The 20,124-nt window shown below is 41.8% G+C and overlaps 1 long non-coding RNA gene across 1 annotated transcript in view; it reads left to right on the top strand.

The window, feature by feature from the left end:
• Window positions 1–11,814, top strand: part of LOC110347357 (uncharacterized) — a 77,493-nt gene extending 65,679 nt beyond the window's left edge. Inside the window, exon 5 of the long non-coding RNA XR_002391936.2 lies at window positions 8,072–11,814. This is a non-coding gene — a long non-coding RNA (uncharacterized LOC110347357). The remainder of the gene's footprint in view (window positions 1–8,071) is intronic.
• The last annotated feature ends 8,310 nt before the right edge of the window (window positions 11,815–20,124 follow it).

The raw sequence follows: 20,124 nt of genomic DNA, 5'->3' as shown, positions 1-20,124 counted from the left end.
GAAACAGACATAGGAAATACAGGTCACAGCATAGGTCCCAGGTCAGAAGCAGCTGGTGTTCAGGGTGGTTGTCCTTGAGAACTACTTTGCCAAGCTTTTCCAGTTCAGGGGACAAGTCCAGAACTATTGCCACCATCAAAATGAAAATAAAATATTCTTTGATCTAAATTCCCCAAATCTTTTGGAAGCCCTATTTCCCTAGAAGGGTGAGATCTATAGAGTTTGACTTTCTCTTGGAAAATGTTCTTTCTCACCTCACTGTCATTGCACTGGCTGCTACTGGCCCTGTCACTGTCCTTAGACAACTTAATGCCACTGTTCCCAAGAGGTGCTCTCCTTGGGCGGCCTTGTTTCTGTAACCAAAGGCAACAGCTCCAGCATTTCATGCCCAGTGTGAATAACTCATTCTCTTTTATCAAGTCTGGGCCAGCTCCCCAAGGTGGGTGGGAGGGAATTGGCGGAGGTGTGTGTCATCCACAAAGCTTCCCTTGCTGAGAGGGAATGGCAGGGGCCTGGGTGGGGGGTGGGGCAGCCTCGTGGGTTTATTGTTTTCTTGAGTCTGAGCTCAGATCAGTGTCAGAAGTTGGGGATAGCCTTATTTCCCCTGTTGCTTGGAATTTTTAGCTCCTGTAGTCAGTGGCCAACAGGTGGTCTCATGATTCCCTGTTACTCTAAGTCCCTATGTGAAGCAATGATAGGCCAGTTCTAGTACAGGCTGCCAAATAACTGCAGGAGGTCTTGCAGGGTTCGAATTAACCCCCAATGCCTGCCTTGTTCTCTGAGGCCAGAGAGCAACCAGAGACCCTTTCTGGAGGCTGTGACTGGCCACCCTGTGGATCTGCTTCCTCACTGTATCCTTGGAAGGAGCTCTTCAAGTCCTTATTTAGCAATATTTCCCACTTCCCCGGCAGGCTCTGAACTCCATCATCTCCTGGCTCAGGCCTTTTCTCATGGTCTCTGCTTCCTTTCTCTTCTGCCTGTTTATCACTCAAGTTAAAAGTACATAACCTCTCCCCCAAAGGAATGCACTAGACACAGAAACCCAGATTGTCAAGCAGTGGAGGCAGTAACACACACAGTTACATACATCCCCAAATCCACGTGAAAGCAGACATATACTCACACAGGGACACACACACACACACACACACACACAGTTCATGCTCATGCTCACTTCCAAGAAATCTGGCTTCTTCTCCCAAGTTCTGGGCTGTGCAGAAAGCCACTGATGACATATTCTGACCTCCTCACACCTCAAGAGCCTTGAGTTACCCACTGAATCATGAAGCACTTTCCTGTTTAAGTTTATTTTCTTCTGGCAAAAGGGAGCAACTTTTTTCCAAGAAGTGGAGCCAGGGGAGTCTGCTGAACCCACTCTGTGGCCGGGGACACATTTTGGCCTCCTGTCCTCCTACAGAGCTTTGTTTACATAGCTCGTTTCTCTGGGCTTCAGGGCCCTAAGAACCACTGCCACTATGTGCCACCAGTGAGCTGCACAGGACAGAGCTGCAATAGCCAAAGCTGCTATTTATTGATCACTTACTATACCCCTTCATCACTGCTGGGATCTGGAGGTCATTCTTACTACATTCTTCTTTGAGTGTCTTCATTTCCAGATCCAGGAACTGATCAGCTGGTCAGGTCTGCATGACCACCTGGAGCAATTATTTCATTGCTTAGGACTCTGACTTCCATGAATCAACTTTCTCTTTCTTGAGTACAGAGTTCTGTGCTTGTGTCGTGTACTGCTGTCTCCCTACCACATAGAACAGTGCTGGGCACACAGTAGGAGCCTCATGATTACTTTTTATTAACCTGACACAACAACCCTTTGGGTTAGGTATTATTATTTTTCTCAGTTTACAGATGCAGCAAGTGAAGCTCAAAGGGAAGATAATTCTAAACCATATAATTAACAAGTTGAATAAAAATCGAACCCAAGTGACTGGCCCCCCAATGCAAGTTTGTAACCACTGTGGTACACAGTTGAAGCTCCTGGCCTTAATCTTGGGAACTTCATAGTTTATGATTTATGCCATGGCTCCTCTAAGGTTAGTTAAAAAAAGTGCTGCGTCATGAAAGCCACACTCTATAATCTGGGTTACTGGGTCGCACCTCTAGCTGGTTCTACTGGCTTTTGGGTTCTCCCCATTGTTTGTCCAAGCCTGGCTCATCTCTCCCAAGGCCAGTTTGGAATTATAAACTGGAGCTCCTCAGAGTGGCAAAAATATACCTGAGCCAAGCTCTTTTTGAGCACTGAGCACTTAGTCCACCATGTATGTCTCATTCGGTGGAGCCCAATTGGTGTGTTATGATGGAGATTTATTCATGTATTCAGCATATGTTTATCAGACAACTCATGTCATGGGTCCTGTGTTGAACTGGATACAGTCACTGTCTTCTGGGGACTCATAGACTAATGGAGGAGTCAGACGTGAAATCAGATAAAACCTAGCCTATACGATGAATACAGTAGAAGGCCAGAATACCTAGAAAAGAGAGAAATTCACCACTAACTCAAAGACGATCAAACTATAGTGAGCAACAGAGTCGCATTACAACACAAATTCACCAATTCTAAATATTCTACTTCAGTGAGTCTGGAAAGGGGTTCAAGAATCTGCATACTTAACCATCCTCCAGGTTGATGCTAGGACCATGATATCTGTGTGAGTGGACAACACTTTGAGAAAATATGTGCTAAGAAGTCAGAGAAAATGTCACAGGGAAAATATATCTTTAAAGTTGTGTAAGTGTTTGTCAGTAGCTAGGAAGATAAAATACATTTGAAAGTTGTAAAATAATTTAAAATATATTTGTTGTAGAAGTAATCAAATAATAAAGAAATGAATGGACTGAAAGTTAAAAAATGACTCATTCAGGGTTACCACTGTACCTAGCTTAGCAAGCATCTTTCCAGACACTTTTTTCTGCTAATGTCCAATATATGACAAAAATTCCCAGATGTATATCTGTGTCTATAGCTACAGCTACATTTGTAACTGCCTAGGTATATACAAATATGGTTCATGGGTGCCAATACTGTCTTCTCTTTTGATACTGAGATGAATCCTGGACCCCCAAAATGCCTGAATAAACAAAAGATCCCTCTAATTTTGTTCTCTTGGGGTCTAAAGAGTCCTCCCTCCTGGTCCTTAGAAGATTTAAAAAATTGATACGCATATTTACATTTCATAAAATACATTTTATAGAGTATAGTAGACATATATGCACATGTTTTAAGACATAGCAGACACATACGGCTACTGCTGGATTTTCTAAAACCCAACGCACCCAAGGGACCAGCACCCAAAACAAGACAAAGAATGTGACCAGAATTCTATTTATTCTCATTCTCCCCCTACCCTCCTTTCCAGGACTCAGGCATGAGAGTTAGGAATGGGACTTGGGCTAAGTTTGAAGTCCAGACACCACACTGTAGTCTAAATTACCACCGTGCATCTTTCTTGGGTATCACTTCCTTCCTAAGATGTTTGTCCTACACTTGTTTCTGATGGATGCTCCCACCAAAGTACCAAGTTGATGCTCTAAGTGATGGCCAAATGATGGTTCCTAGGACATCAATAGATGTGGGTGATCCTCATAGGGGCCTGCATATCGTTCACATTTTGATCTCAGTGCTTGCGACAGTTTCCCTGCTGCTTCCTTGCACAAACTTGCCTACTTGGCAGTCATCTTTGAAATTGAGGTCTAGTACAAATGGCCATCTTCTCCTTGCTTCTGCCTTCACCCTCTCTGACTCTGCCTTCTTTCAGATCTTAGGGAACAGTCTCCCATGTTCTCTGAGGCTTGATTCTTCTTTAATTATCATCAGCGATGGTCCCTGCTAATTCTTTGCCATGAGGTCCTTTAAAGATTTTTATGAATTATTTTTTATTATATATGTCTTTTAATTTTCTATGTTTGTGAAAAACATGATAATCATAGAGCCATATGCAAAGTAAAAAGTGAAAGCCTTTCCAGTCTGCTGTGGTTCTCACTCCCACTGCCCTGGGGAACCCCCATGAGCTGAAACAATGTGCATATCTGGTTTTTTCTCTATATTCCTTTCTGGATTTTTTTTGCCCAAATTGTGATTGTACTATCCCATTTTTACAACATTTTTGAGCCTTAACAGCATAGCATGTGTGTCAGTCCGCACAATGCTACTTTATTCATTTTAACAACTTCAAATGATTCATCAGTTTGGATGTGCCATAAGTGACTTTGCCATTCTGTTTGGGGAGGCGTTTAAATTGTCTCATACTTTTGTTATGATAAATAAGATTGGAGTACACATGATATGTATATATTTGTCCAAGTACTTTGATGAAAAAGAACCTTGGAGTTTTGATGGCTGAAGTTAAAGTGCATGTGCCTTTTATGAGTGGGTCCACTTTATTTTTTATTTTTAAAAATTCTTTTATTGGTACATTTTAGGTATACAGTACACTTACATTTCTCATTGGGATCTTGTACCTTTACATGATATATCTTGGTTCTTATTTTTTCCCTGTTCCCTGCCCTCCCTTCACCCCCCAACCCTTCCCTATTCACAAAGACTTGTTTCCATTTTTTCCATTTCTCATAATTTTTCCTTTCCCTTCTTTCCTCTCCCCTGCCCCTCCCACTACCCCTACCCCTTTGGACCTTTTCTTCTTATTTTGCATTATCAATTATTCATTCGAATCATTGGTACATTTTAGGTATACAATATAATGACATTCATCATTGGAAATTTGCACCTTTACATAGCCTCTCTTGGTTCTTATTTTTCCCCCTTTCCCTGCCCTCCCTTCAACCCCTCCATCCCTTCCTATTTACAAAGACTTTGCTTCAAAATTGTAAGGGACCACAAGAAATCAATCCAGCAGCTGCTAGACAATGCATGTGCCTTTTAAATGTTGGTGAGCCACAACTACTACCACTTTTTCCAGAAGAGTAATGGATAGCCTCTTTCTTTAGTCCCTAGGTATTATTAACAATTTTTACCAGTTGTCTTAACAATTTTACCAATTTATGAGTGAAAAAGACTATTCTATTTTATTTTGTGTTTCCCCTGAGCACTGATAAGTCTTTGCATCTTCCCATATGTTTTTATTTGAAATATGATTTTTTTCAAGAGAAGAGCTAAGGGATAAAGTTGTGGGCCTGAAATATTTGGGCAACAGTGAGAAAGTCTCTGAGTAGGCAACTCCACGTGTATGGGTGGAAAGGTGGTAACAAAGTTGTCATAGGCTAGATCATAAAAGGCAACATGTGTTGAATTAATGAGTTTGGGCTTTACCTGAAAAGCAATGGGAACCACCAAAAGATTTTAAGAAGGGAGGTGAAATGATCAGATTTTTATGTTAGCGTTCTTACAGGGGAATTGGAAGGATTAAATTTGGAGATGGGGTCATAGAGTTAACGGCTAGTTGTAGGGGTAGACAATAGAAGCCAAGTTTGGGAACCTTATTGACTTTCGTCATAGCACATTTGACGTGGGACTGATGGCTGTTGTTGGTGGTTTGGCACAAAAGAAGATGGGTGAGAACTTCTGTGGAGTTACCTGAGCTTTACATAGTTTTCACTTGGCAAAGCTGGCATGAGACCCATCACCATGAACAACTGGGTTGAGTCATCTGGATGCTGGAGGAAATGGTATTTGGTCTTGTGATTCCAACAGGATTCGAGTTAGGACTTTTTTTTCTCCTCTTGACAATGACCAGGCCCATCCTTCTCCTACTGGATTATGATCCGAGATCCCTGAAGCTAAATCTCTGAAGAGCCAACAACTCAACTGCATGCCCATTTGAGAAGCATGTGCCATGTTCCTTGGGTTTTAGGATGTTTAACACAGTACTTCCCTTGAAGAGCTTAGAGTCAAACTGGGAAGAAGACTGTGACCATAAAATATAGAGGTTCTGATTCTATAGTTGCAAAAAGATAATGTCCATAAACCCTTGAGCAGAAATGATGATAGTTTGGGCCTATGTGTAAATGTTTATAGAGGCAGACATTTTGTAGCCCACCAGGTACTCTTTCCCATGGGTTTCCAGTTTGATTCCTCCTGATTCTTAGACATATATATATATATGTATTGGGGATTGAACTCAGGTCCTTGCGATTGCGAGGCAGGTGGCGGAACCACTAAGCTAAATCCCTGGCCCATGATTTCATATTATTAAGTCACAACTTTTGCTTCTACTTCCCATGAAGTCAACCTAAATTTACCTTAGCTTTTTCCACTTTTGAGACTGCCATCATCCATGGCCCATCTACTTGGCCCATACAGAGAGCCAAGTCTCCCAGTTAGTATAAATGTCTGATAGGCAGTTACTCTTAAATAGATACACAATCTTTCCACCTTTTCCTATTTTTATTATCACTCTGAGTCAAATCACCACCATCTCTCGGCTTAAAGAATGAAGCAGTCCTCTAACCTGTCTCTGAGCTTCCATTCTTGCTCATGTAAAATACATTCTGCACTCAGTATCTATATGTTTTTTAAAAAAACCATTAAGTGTATCATGCCATTCATGTGCTGCAGTCCCTTCAATGGGTTCCCATTTTAATGAGAAAAAGAACTCAAACCTCTTGCCTAAGAGACTCTATTTGATCTGGCCTCTGATAACCTTTCCATCTCCTCTGGGGCCAGTCCCCCTAGCTTGCTGTTTTCACTTCCTCAAATCAGGCTCCTTCCCTGTCCTAGAGCTATGTTCTTCCTTGTGTCTGTCCTTGTGTGTGTTTGACTCCTGCGTGGGAGCCTCATTATTCTTAATGTTTCTGTGAGGCACTTCAAGACTACCCTGTGGAAGGAGGGAATCCTCTCATTTCTGAATCTCAACATTCTTTTGCCCTTCATCGCTCTGTTTTTCATGCATGTTTGTAACATACATACAGTGAAGCACCATACATGAGTTTTAAATGCACAGTCCAAGGAATTTTATACGTGCACACATATGTACATATTCCTGGTATCTTCATAGTACGTATATGTTCATTGTTACTTATCTCATTTGCAAAGATAAAAGATTTGATAGCACATCATTATGGTACAATTGCAGAGAAACAGAACCTGACTGCTGACTGGATGCATAAATTCCTACAAACCCCTTGCAGGGTAAATTCATAGGTTTTATTAAATTTTGAAATGCATATATTCACCAAAGCAACAAGTCTTCTTTCAGGAAATGAGGTTATGGGGACACTTATGTATGCGTCAATATAAGATACAAATACAAGATATGAATCACAGCACTGTTTTTTTCTTCTTATGTATTGTCCTACCCTCCCCCCTCCAAAGCCCCATAAAATAGTTCTCAAGCCCTGCAGGAAAATGTGCAGTGGGAACAGGCTCTCACAGGCCAGGCCAGGGGTGCGAGGAGGACTTGGTGTGCCTTGGTCTTCAGAGGCACCAGAGGAACTGGCTGGCCTAGAACTTGGCTGCCAGGGAGTCTTTAGGGTTCTGCTGGGAGAGAGCCACAGCAGACTCCTGCAGTGGAAGCCAGTAGCTCTGCTGTTGCCTTGTTTAGGGAAATACGGGTTCCAACACTGTCCCCTAGGGCCTGCTGCAGGTGGTGTGTCCACCACCACTGTGTTTTCTCACATGGAGGCATGAGCAGGTGAGAGGGTCACCAAGGAAGTGTCCTCTTTCAGCTTCTGGCACTTATTAGTTGGAAATTTTAAAAAAAGAGGTCAAAGCTGTAGAACAAAACCTTGCTCCAACAGGTAATCAGCTGTACCTCTCCAAAGACTTTAGTGAACTCAGAAAGGATCACAGGCTCAGAAATGAGCCAAAGATGAGTTTGAGTCATTGTTCAACCATTTTACAGCTTTGCCTCCCTGGGCAAGACAAGGGGCTACATTGTGTATAGAGTCTTTGTTGGAAAACTGGCAACAGAAGTCCTGCTCCAACTCCTGAGGCCCAGTTAAGAAACAAATTGCACTGTGTCTATCTGCCTGCCTGGGAAAAGGCGAAGGGGTATGGGAATAAGTCATTTGTATTGCAGAATGCATTAGTTTCCTAGGGATGACGTACAAATGACTACAAACTGGCTTATTACAACAGCGATTTGCTCTCTTGCAGTTCTGGAGCATGGAAGTCCAAAACAAAGGTGTGAAGAGGAAGACACACTCTCTGAAGGCTTTAGCAGACAATGCATCCCTGCAGTCTGGGCTTCTGGTGGCTGTTGGCCTTCCCTGTGGGCTGAAGTCAATTTAGTTCCTTTCTGTTTCCCACTGAGCTTTTTCTTCTCTTTGTGCCTCCCTGGGTGCCTCCCGTCATGGGGCTTACGGCTTGAGTGGATAGTTGAAGATGATCTCAAAATCTTTAAATTCTTTACATCTACAAAAAAGACCCCATTCCCAAATAAGGTCATACTCATAGTTTTGGGAGGTGAGAATATGAGCATGTGCTTTTATGGGCCATTATTCAACCCACTGGATAGAATAAGCATAGGGGGTGCCCCAGGCTCCTTCTGCCTGAGTTACCTGAGTTCATGCAGTGGGGTTTGTGGAAGGTCTCAGGTCAAGTGAGCCTTCCTCCGAGCCCCGCAATATGTCAAGTTATCGCCCCAAAGCGACTGCTGCTTTGTTTTTCTCTCCTGATCCCCTCTTTGCCTCTTGCTCTGCCTCCCAATTAAAATAGCACCAACCTTACTTCAGGTCCTGGTGGTCCAATACTGAGATGAGGTCCTGTCCATGTAAACTTCGTGTTTAAAGTTTCACACACATCTGATAACTGTGGACTGTAGCTTATTTCACAGCATTTTACCAGTGCATGTCTTCTCGTTTTGACCTTGTATTACAGTTATAAATGTGACCACTGGAGGAAGCTAAACAAACAGAAGTGTTTCTATGTGTTATTAATGTAACTTTGAGGGAGTCTATAAACTTTTCAAAATAAGAAAGTTGATAAAAGCTACCCCTTCACCTTGAAATCTTGAAACACATGAAAAAAACAAAACAAAAACTTCTGTAGGCCTTTCTGATTAGAAAATAGAAAAAGCCCTGAGTCCCATCAGGATGTGGGCTAATTCATCCTCCAAGGCAGCTTGGGACCTTCCATTTCCATGGACTGTTGAGAAGTGGTCTCTCCTGTCTAGCTCTATCCTCAGGCCAGGCCTCTTGGACCCTATCCTGGGCAACCACCTTCCTGGGAAGTGAGTTCTGCCAGGTCCTCCTCAAGCCTCCCCAGGCCAGGGCTGGTCTGGATTTGTAGACACATGGCTGGGTTGGGCCAGTACCACCCAGTCTTGAGGCCCAGGCTGAACCTTGCTATTGCTTCCACATGCATGCAGCTCTGGTTCCCTGTAGATCCCTGGCAGGCACTGTGGCCTCAGTAACCCCACCCTGAGTTAGAGAGATACTCTGAACTAGGAGGTGCCACTCTGGCTCTGGCTCAGGGCCAGCCCTCTCTGTCCTGACTTTAGTTGTCATCCGATGCATCAGTGCATCCAGCCTCCTTCTCCTCCGGGGGTAGAGTGTTCAGCTCTTTTCCTGTGGCAGACTACACCTCCCAGTAGTCTGAGCAAGTTGGAGACACCCTCCCTGGGCTACTTGTCTGTTTTTTTTTCTCTCTTCTTCCTGAACTCTGTGGGTGGGTTCAGCACAGTCTGGCCTGGTAGTTTGGTATCCCAGGGTTATAAACTTGGAGTTCATGGATAGACTTTGGGGGCTATTCAGGAAACCCTCTGAATTTGTATGCACAATGTATGAACATTTTTTAGGGACAGAGACTGATCTTCAGAAGGGTTCACAGTTCACAGTTAAGAGTGTTTGGGGTTAAAAAGGGGTTTTAGCATAATTATTAAACATTTTGTTTCTGAGATCAACCTACCTAGCTATGATTCTGTTTCTACTGAGTTAGCTCCTCTGTGTGCCTAAGTTTCTTCCCATGTAAAATTAATTAAGTGATAACATCATACTGCATATCACAGCTATTTAATGTTGTGAGGAGTAAATGAGAAAGTCATATAAGTTCTTGGCATAAGCCAGTACGAATCCAATAGAGATTAGCTGTTATTATCATTATCTGCTTCAAGCACACATGATCTCATTTTGTGCTTACAGCAGCCATGTGATACAGGGAGTATCCACCTCCTCTGAAAGAATTCATTTGTTCAATGTCACAGGGATTCAGAGGCAGAGCTGGGATTTGAACCCATGGCTTTTCTACTTGCATTATTGTCACTTCTTACTGACAAAAAGAGAAAAAGAGGTGATGAGGTCAGAAAATGTACTTTAAAGCCCCTCTGGGGTTGTATTTGGAAAGTCTTTTCTATCCTAAGGTGTTTTAGAAAGAACTATGCTTGCATGTGATGGCTGAGCTGGAACAAAATTCTAGAAGGGCCTGACCTCAAAGGAAAGTTTGTACCCATGCAGAAAGCCCTCCTGCCTTGGCAGATACCTTTCCTCCCTTTGAGGTGGGCCACGTTGTCATCTGTCAAAATTCACTTCACATGTCATCTGTCCTGGGATTCCCAGTCTCAACCCTGTAGGTGCTGGTTGACTTGAATACCTTTATCATGCCATGTATTAACTACACTGTAATTTCTTCGCTTATCTCCCATTTTCCACTGGGTCTAATATACTTTTATGTTCTCTGTGCTCAATAAATGTGTGGTGAGTATAATATTCTCCCTCCATTCCTTCTTCCTCAATCATTTCCTGACTGTCTGTGGGGTCTAGAGATCAGTGTTCCATGTCCTCAAGTCACTCAAAGTCAGAGATGGGGAGATAGCACATCCCCTGTGAAAGTGAGCCAGGTTTCTACCTGGGCTGCTAGGTTAAAACTCATAGTTCTCAAGAGCAGAGTCAAAGCCACTGAGTAACCAGTGAGGACTTCTCCTCAGGTAGCTATTTGGACTTAGACGTGAAGAAAGGGGTAGGAGTATGAGAATTGGGTCAGTGAGTATTTCTGTGGGGACACTCTTGGTCACAGGAAGTAGGGGGGTTAATATTGCAAGACCTGCCTGATGCCCAGGAGCACCTGAGCCAGGCTGCCCAGCATGCACGTGCTGGCCTCCACTAAAATCCCTTAGATTTATTGTTTTCTTTTTCTAAGAGCATCAGAGGGGGAATTAGCTGTGATTTGTCTACTTCCAGCAGTTCAAGAGGAGGGTAAAGGTGCTTATTTAAAAGATGGAAAGACAAAACTCCAGGTGACCCCAAGATAGCTGAGAGTGACGTCAGACTCTGAGTTAGGACTCTTTATTCTGGACCCCTAGGGGCACACATGGAAACTAAGATTGGAGTCCAGAGAAGTCTGGGAAGAGAAAAAGGTAGTTTCAAGTTCAGTGTTACTTATTTTCTAATTGAAGTCTGCACCTATGAGTTCATGTCCAGACATGCAGCCATGACTCTTAACCCCATTACCAAAGTCTAGCTCATCTCATAAAACAGATCCCCTACCTACCAAGAAACCTGATCAATCTGACCCTGCTTGTCCTTCATCACCCCAAGTCAAGTCCATACTTTAGTATCTGCTCAGTGTTGCTACGAAAACGTCCCTTAAATTCATCTTCTCTCTGTCCCCACAGCCACCACTTGAGTTCTTCACCATCTTCTGCATCTAAACTACTTTCATAACTACCTCGCTGATTTTTCATCAGTCTTATCTCCCCACATTCCCTTGATACTGCTTAGCCAAAAAAGGTAGAGTAATCTTGGAAAAACTGCAAATCTAACTAAGTTACTCCTCTGGTAAAAACCAAAACAAAACAAATCCCTTTACTGCCTATTGAATAATACACCTAAAATATGTGACATCACATCATGTAAATGTTCCTTTAAAGAGTGTTTACAAATATGGAACACTAGTTTATGACATGTGGGCCACACTAGTTTATGACATGTGGAGTAAAGTGTATTGATGATTGCTATTTACTATTAAATGCCTCAAAAATGAGATGGTGAATGAATAAACAGATAGAAGAATAGCCTGATAAATTATAAAACCAAATATAGTAATGTTTATAATATTATCTGGGTAATGGGTACACAAGGATTCATAGTGAAATTCCCTCAACATTTTTCTATGTTTAAAAAATTTCATAAAAAAATGTTGAGAAAATGTTTTTTAGCATCTTCTATTATATGAAGATTAAATCCAAAGCCATCGTAGTCTGCCAGCCCTGCCAGCTCCCTGACCTCTGGTATGGATATATCTTGAGCCAGTCTCTACCACTACTTGTGTTCCAGACATGGGGTTTGCCTTTCAATTCTCAAGTTAATATACTTCCTGTTTTGAGATATTCATAGCTCTAATCACAATTTTAACATATTCTGTTGTGTAAATATAGTTTAAAACGAAGTGTTATTTCTACATGTCTGGCAGTTAAATATTGGCATTTTATATAGCTCCAACAAATAATTATTTGCTGTTCACTAAGTTCATTCTGAGCTCTAAGTTCTAAAGTCCATGAGATATGATGTCTAGCCCAATGCTTTGGAAATAGTCTCTCTCTCTCTCTCTCTTTCTTCTCTCTTCTCTCTATCTCTCCTCTTCCTCTTTCCACTCTCCACTTCTCCTCTCTCTTTTCTCTTTCTTCTCTCTCTCTTCCTCTTTCTACTCTCCACTCTTTCTCCTCCTTCCTTCCTGTCTCTCTCTCTCATCTCTCTATATATCACTCTTTGTATGCCTCTGTCTGTCTCTATTTCTGTCTCTTTGTCTCTCTCTCTCTCTCTCCCCCCCCTTCCCCCCCCTTCTAGGAATTGAACCCGGGGCACACTACCACTGATCTATACCTCCAGCCCTATGTATGTATGTATGTATGTATATATGTATGTATATATGCATGTATGTATGTATTTTGACACAAGATCTTACTAAGTTGCCTAGGCAAGACTCAAATGTCTAATCCTCCTGCCTTTTCTTTTGAAAATTGATAACAATGACTAATTCACTGATGAACTGTCAACCACCTATATATTTTTTACCACTTATCCATTGAGTACAAACATCCCAAAGTCCCAAGAGTTGTATAAATGGAAAGAACTGCACACCGTCTTCTTACTTAAGGCTGTTCTTTGTTTTGAAAGAAAAGTAAGGAATTTTATTACTTAAAACCTAGATATTCCAACAAAGCATCTTGTGCTCCCCAATTCTCTAGTCAGTGACTCTAATCCTTAATTTTGGATTTTACAAATGGCTAGAGAGGGGCATGGTTGATTATCAGACCTGAGGCATTTCTTAGAGCACACCCCACCCCACAGCAAGAGAAGAGAAAAATCTTTGATTGGACCCCAGGTAGGTAATTTTTTGTTTGTTTGTTTGTTTTTTAAAAATTCTTTTATTGGTACATTTTAGGTATACAACATAATTACATTTCTCATTGGGAACTTGTACCTTCACATGATGCATCTTGCTTCTTATTTTTTCCCCATTCCTAGCCCTCCCTTCACCCCCTCCACCCTTCCCTATTTACAAAGACTTTATTTCCATTTTTTCCATTTCTCATCATTTTTCCTTTCCCTTCTTTCCTTTCCCCTGCCCCTCCCACTACCCCTACCCCTTTGGACCTTTTCTTCCTATTTTGCATTGTCGATTATTCATTCTAATCATTGATACATTTTAGGTATACAATATAATGACATTTATCATTGGAAATTTGCACCTGTACATAATCTCTCTTGGTTATTATTTTTCCCCCTTCCCCTGCCCTCCCTTCAACCCCTCCATTCCTCCCTATTTACAAAGATTTTGTTCCTATTTTTCCATTTTCTCATATTAATCCTATATCCTTCTTTCCTTTCTCCCACCTCTCCCACTTCCTTTCCCTTTGACCCTTTTCTTCCTATTTCACATTACCTATTATACATTTTAGTCCTTATTTACACTTTCGGCTTCTCACATCAGAGAAACTATTCAGTATTTATACATGTGTGTCCTATTTATTTCACTTAAGAATATAGCCTCAACATGCATCCATTTAGCTATAAATGTCTCTAATTTCTCATTTTTTATGGCTGAGTAGTACTCCATTTTATAAAAAAAAGCACATTTTCTTTATCCAGTCTCCAGGTAATGGGCATTTGGGCTGTTTCCAAGTTTTAGCTATCACAAACTGTGCTGCTATGAACATGGGTGCACATATATCACTGTGGTATGATTCTTTTAATTCTTTGGGGAAGATGGCCAGCAGTGGAATAGCGGGGTCAAATGGGACTTCCAGTCCTAGTTCTGTGAGGTAGCTCCATACTGATTTCCACAGTGCTTGCACCAGTCTACACTCCCACCAGCAGTAGAGCAGGGTTACTCTTTCCCCACAGCCCTGTCGGCATTTGTTATTGGTTGATTTCATGATAGCAGCCATTCTGTCTGATGTGAGGTGGAATCTCAGTGTTGTTTTCATTTGCATCTCTCGAATGGCCAGTGATGTTGAACATTTTTTCATGTATTTATTTGCTATTTCTATTTCCTTGTCTGAGAAATGTCTGTTCATTTCAGATGCCCATTTTTGGATTGGGTCTTTAAATTTGGGAGGTCTGATCTTTTTAAGTTCTTTATAGATTTGAGATAGTAGACCTTTGTCTGAGGAAAAGCAGGTGAAGATTTTTTCCCACATTGTGGGTTATCTCTTCACACTGCTGGTGGTTTCTCTTGCTGGACAGAAGCTTTTTAATAAGAAGAGATCCCACTTGTTGATTATTTGTGCTAGTTCATGTGCAACTGAGGTTTTGTTCATAAAATCTTTTCCTACACTGATGTCTTCAAGGGTTCTACCTAACCTCTGTTCCAACTGGTTCAGTTTCTATTTTAATATTTAGATCTTTAATCTATTTTGATTTTAGTTTAGTGCATGGCGAGAGATATAGGTCTAGTTTAAATCTTTGTCAAGCTGAAGCCCAATTTTTCCTGCACCATTTATTAAAGAGGCTATCTTTCCTCCAGTGAGGGTGTTTGGCTCCTTTGTTGAAGATGAGGTGGCTGAGTGTGTCTGGAGTTGTTTCTGCATCTTCTAATCTGTTCTGCTGGTCCTCAGGTCTGTTTCTTTGCCAGTGCCATGCTGTTTTTATCATAGTAGCTTTGTAGTATAGTTGCAGGTTGGGGGTTGTGATACCCCCTGCCACGTCTCTGTCACCTAGAATTGCTTTTGCTATTCTGGGTCTCTTCTTGTTCCAAATGAATTTTTGGATTGTTTTCTCAAGGTCTGTGAAGTATGCTGCTGGGATCTCAATTGGAATTGCATTGAATCTATATAGCAGTTTTGGAAGTATGGCCATTTTCACTATATTAATCCTTCCTCCAGGTAGGTCATTTTTAATGAACAAAGGATTGCCTCTCTGACCCCCAAGTTTCCCATGGAGTAATTTGCATAGTCAGATCTACTTTACAGAATTATGAAAACGAAATGAAGTAGTATAGGTGAAGAGCCATATAATAGGTTTGTCACATATGTTTTACTTCCTTGAATCTCTCTTTCATTCATAAAAGTGATAAACAGGCACAAAGGCAGCTTCACTTCTTAGAAGTTAGGGGAACCACAGGTTGAAGAAGCACCACCATGCACTGACATTATACTGTCTTAGTTATTTTTCTCATTGCTGAGACAAAATATCTGACTCCCAAAGTTAAAGGAGGAAAGGTTTGTTTAGCTCAGTTTGCAGAGGTTACAGTCCATAGTTGGTTCTAAGGCAGGGTGGCATGGCAGAGGGGCATCACAGAGCAGGCAGGCAGAAGCCAGGAAGTAGCTAGTGACAAGTGGTCACACTCTTTCTGTCCCTTATATGTTACCCAGGCTACCTGCCCTTAGCCTTACCTGCCTCCCTGCACCCTTAATCCTAGCATCCTTGATCTTAGAATCATGAATCCTAGATTCAGTCACCTCCAAAAAGCTTCACTTATGAGGCATATGATGCCTTGGGGGGGACATCTAGATCCAAGCTATAGTATTGCCCATGGCTCCCCAAAGACTCACACACATCCCTTTATACAAAAGGCAGTTAGTCCATCTCCAAGAGTTACCAAAGTCCTATCAGTTTCACCATTGCTGAAAAGTTCAATTCAAAGTCTCCTCTGAGATTTCAGGCAAACTTTTAGCTTTGATACCTGGTACAGATGAACAGAAAGTTAAATACTTACAACATACAATGGCACAAGATAGACATTTCCATTTCAAAAGGTACAAGTAGGGGAATAGAAAGGAATGGGACCAAAGCAAGACCAAAATCCAGTAGGGCAAACATTAATTCCTGTAGTCCCATGTCCAGCATCCAAGGCGGTTTGTGGCAAGACGTAAACTCCAAAGGGCTTGGGTGGCTCTGCCCCTATGGCACTGCTGATGGTTATAGTTCCCACAGCTTCTGTCTTGGGCCAGCTGTGTTCTTTCCTTGCAGTTTTTCTCAATCAACATTCTTGGATTCTCCAAACTTCTAGGGTCCCCACTGCACCTTTGGCTGCACACTCATGGCTTCACACACTGCCCTCTCAGGAGCACACTGCCTTGCCTCCTAGGCCTTCATCTGAAATCTTAGTGGAAGCCTTCCTAACTTGACAACTCTTGCCTTCTGCATACACCTAAAATCAGCACCGTGTGATTGATGCCAAGGTCTGCTGCCAGCTGGAGCAGTAGCCAGTCTTCCTTTTCTCTTCACTGTAGAGGTCAACTACTTATGAACCAAAACCCAAGGAACAACTTCCCTAGGCCATTGCCATTCTGGAAAATGGTGTCTGGGCTCTCTTCTCAAAGCAAAGTCTTTCACTTTTGCAATTTTGAGGCAGCAAAGGCAGTCCTGCTGGTTCTTGTGATATCCTCAAAGCATCTTTTCTATTGCTCTCTCTCTCTCCCCTCCCCCCTTTGGTATGGGGAGATTGAACTCAGGATATTATGCTTGTGAGGCAGGTGCAGACATCATGGAGATAAATCTTCAGCCCTATTGTTCTCTTCTGAAATACTTGATTTTTCTTACTATTCTTTTCAGTGACAAAGTTCTCTGTTTCATCTTTGCAGCCTGCAACTTTACTGGAGCTTCCTTTCTGGCCAAACTCAAAACATTTTAAATCATTCTACTGGGCTCTTTGGTCTTGATTGTCAACATAAATCTGGCTAAAAGCCCCCAACAGGAGCTATGCCACTGCCTCAACATTAGACCGCCTTGAAATTTCTTCTGCAAGATTAGTCAGCTGCCCTTAATCTCAGTCTCAAGCACAATTTCTGGACATAAGTAAAATGCAGACAAATTTTCCGCCAAGGCATAATACACATTGTCTTGAGTCCAACAGCCAATACTGTCCTTCCCAGCAGAAACCTCCTGAGTCTGGCCTTTTCCTGCTGCATTTCTATCAGTATTCTGGTCTTTTGAGTTCTGACGGGAATCTTCCATCAAATACAGTTTAAGGCATTCCAGAGCTGCTTGTTTATCCAGCATCTCCAAACCTTCCAAACTCTTCCCACAAGCCAGTCATAAAGGCTCCTGAACCACATTTTCAGGTACAGTCACAGCAAGACCCCACTCTTGGTACCAAAATCTGTCTTAGTTACTTTTCTCATTGCTGAGTCAAAACACCCAACACCCAAAATTAAAGGAGGTGAGGTTTGTTTAATTCACTGTTTGTAGAGGTTTCAGTCTATAGTTGGCTGGCACTGAGGCTTAGTCGCATGGCAGAGGGGCATTGAAGAGCAGGCAGGCAGAAGGCAGCAAACAACAAGTAAACTACACTCTTTCTGTCCCTTATTTCTTAACTAGGCTACCCACCCTTAGGATGGGTAGCACTCACACCCTTAATACTAGGATCCTTGATCTCAACATCACACACCTAGATCCAGCCACCTCTGAAAAGTCCCACCCATGAGCACATTAGGCTTTGGGGGACATCTAGATACAAGACATAACATCCTCCTAACCCAGATGTTCTGATGTTTCATTTAGTTCCAGGAAATCCAGTAAAGGCAGACAGAACACTTCATTTCTAGAAGTGGAGAGCACTGTGCAGAGCACCCTATGTTCTAAATGAATCAACATCCTATTGAAGAAAGCAACAGAACTCTTTGTAGATTAAGTCTTCAAGACTCAAATCAGTTTCATGGGGTTCATTTGGTACTGCTTGGTCCATTTGGTAAAGCTTTTTTTCTACACATTGATGAGTGACAAGCCTCATAAGAATCCTAAGAGCAAGGACAGAATTCACCCCACAAAAACATCTTGATAAATGCTTGTTCAAAGTATGAAGAAATAAACACAGAAATTCTTTGGTGACACAGATGGTGCATTTATAAGACTAAAATTGGTGCCAGCTTCTTCAAAATACATACTTTAGCTACTTGATTTTGATACACTGTAAGGCACTCAATCTAAAATTGGAAACTTTTGTTCTAAACACAAGCAGCCTCATCAATTGATTAGAGACAAATTCAAACAAAGCAAAAAAAAAAAGTGTAAACTTCTCAATTTGTTCACAAGAGATAATAGCCCTGTTGGAGAACTATTTGGAGCAGAGGTTCTAAAACCTGAGTGTGCATACAAAGTACATGAAGCACTTGTCGAATCTCTACTGTACCTGGATCCAAACTGAAAGAATAAGGTTCTGAAGGTCTTGGACATAGTATTTCAGTCTCCACAATTACTGATCTACCTTGGTGATTCAGATGAAAATAGCCCATGGATCACAATTTAGGAACCATTGGTTTAGATATTGGAATAGTTAGAATAATGACCCTTTGAAGAGGTTCACATCCTGATACCAGGACCTGTGTGTTATCACTTGTGTCTAAATGTCCCTTCAGTGCCTCTTGTGGTCATGAATGGGGAGTTTTTCAGAGGTGGCTGATCTAGGGAATTTGATGCTGGGATTAAGGGTGCGTGATTGCTAAATCAGTCCACTGGTTGGTTTGGCAACACCCTAATCCTGGTAGATAGGTAGAATATAAAAAGAGGCAGAGAGAAGCTGCTAAAGTTGCTTATTGGTTCCCTTGCTTGATTTGCTACTGCCTACCATGAACTATTCCTTTTCTGTGATGCCCATCTGCCATGACACTGTGCCTTGGAGCCAGCAGATTATGGACTGAAACCTCTACAAACTTTGAGCTACATAAACCTTCCCTTCTTTAACTTTGGGTGTTGGGTATTTTCTCTCAGCAAGGAAAAAATTACTGAGACACTGTGAATATGATAGCAAAAACTGAATTAAGGTCACAGATGCAAGTAAGATTGCTAATCCATTTACTTTAAAATAAGGAGATTAACCTGGATTATATCAGTGAGCCCAAAATGATCATATGAGAAGCTTTCTTGGTTATGGCAAGAATGATGTGACACTAGAAGAAGGGTCAAAGTGGTGCAGTGGCTGACTTTGGAGTTGGCGGAAGAAGCCCGCGATCCAAGGTATGAGAGTGCCTAAGGAAGTTGGAAAAGAGAGTGGAATGGGCTCTTCCATAGAGCTTTTAGAAAGAAGCATAGTCCTGCTGAACACTTCTATGGTAGTCCAGTGAGGTTGGAAGTGCCCTTCTAACTAAAATACTGCAAATAAGAAGTTTGTTCTGTTTTAAGTTAGTATAACAGCAAAAGAACACTATTTGATTGGATCTGAGATAGGCCACTTTTACTCCTTTTCTTTTTTATCCTCCTGTTTTTCCCTGTCTTTGTTGCTTTTGTTAACTTTGTTGCTTTTGTTAACTGTGTTTTGCTGAGCCCCAGGGATTATGTCACCTAATGAGGGGATCCAGGGTCCTCACAGGGTGTAGGTCAACACTGTTTACTTGTGGTAGCATTATGGCTTATGCAAAACTGCGGGGCAGTCTCTCATTTTGAATTCTGTCTCTCATTTCTTGATCAGTCCAACATGTGAGCTAATTTTTTCCTTCTAATTATCGACAAGCAAGATGTAGGTAGGAATGGAGCTAGAGGTTACACTTCAGACAACAGAAAAATCTGGCATTATCTGTAGACATTCCTCACTGGTTAAAGTCACAACTGGATAGAGAATTAGGGAGTGCATGTTCAAGCTTATTGAAAGAGTAAGTTGTAGGAGCACAATGCATATCTTATCTTGAATTTTTGTTGAGATCTGTTTCTGCACTTTTTAAAGCTAGAAAACTGGACTAATTTCCTAGGCTACAAAATCTCAAACTTGGTGAGGTGATAAGGTGGTGTAACCAAGACAGTTTAGTTCGCAGTTAAGTGACAAACCCTAAGCATTTG

Source organism: Heterocephalus glaber, unplaced genomic scaffold (genome assembly GCF_053883595.1).
Source record: "Heterocephalus glaber isolate CG9 unplaced genomic scaffold, H.glaber_assembly_v1.0 deba00001532, whole genome shotgun sequence".
In the NCBI taxonomy this organism is placed as follows: domain Eukaryota; kingdom Metazoa; phylum Chordata; class Mammalia; order Rodentia; family Bathyergidae; genus Heterocephalus; species Heterocephalus glaber.
Note: the sequence above shows the minus strand (reverse complement) of the source record. Positions and strands in the feature narration are given on the sequence as shown.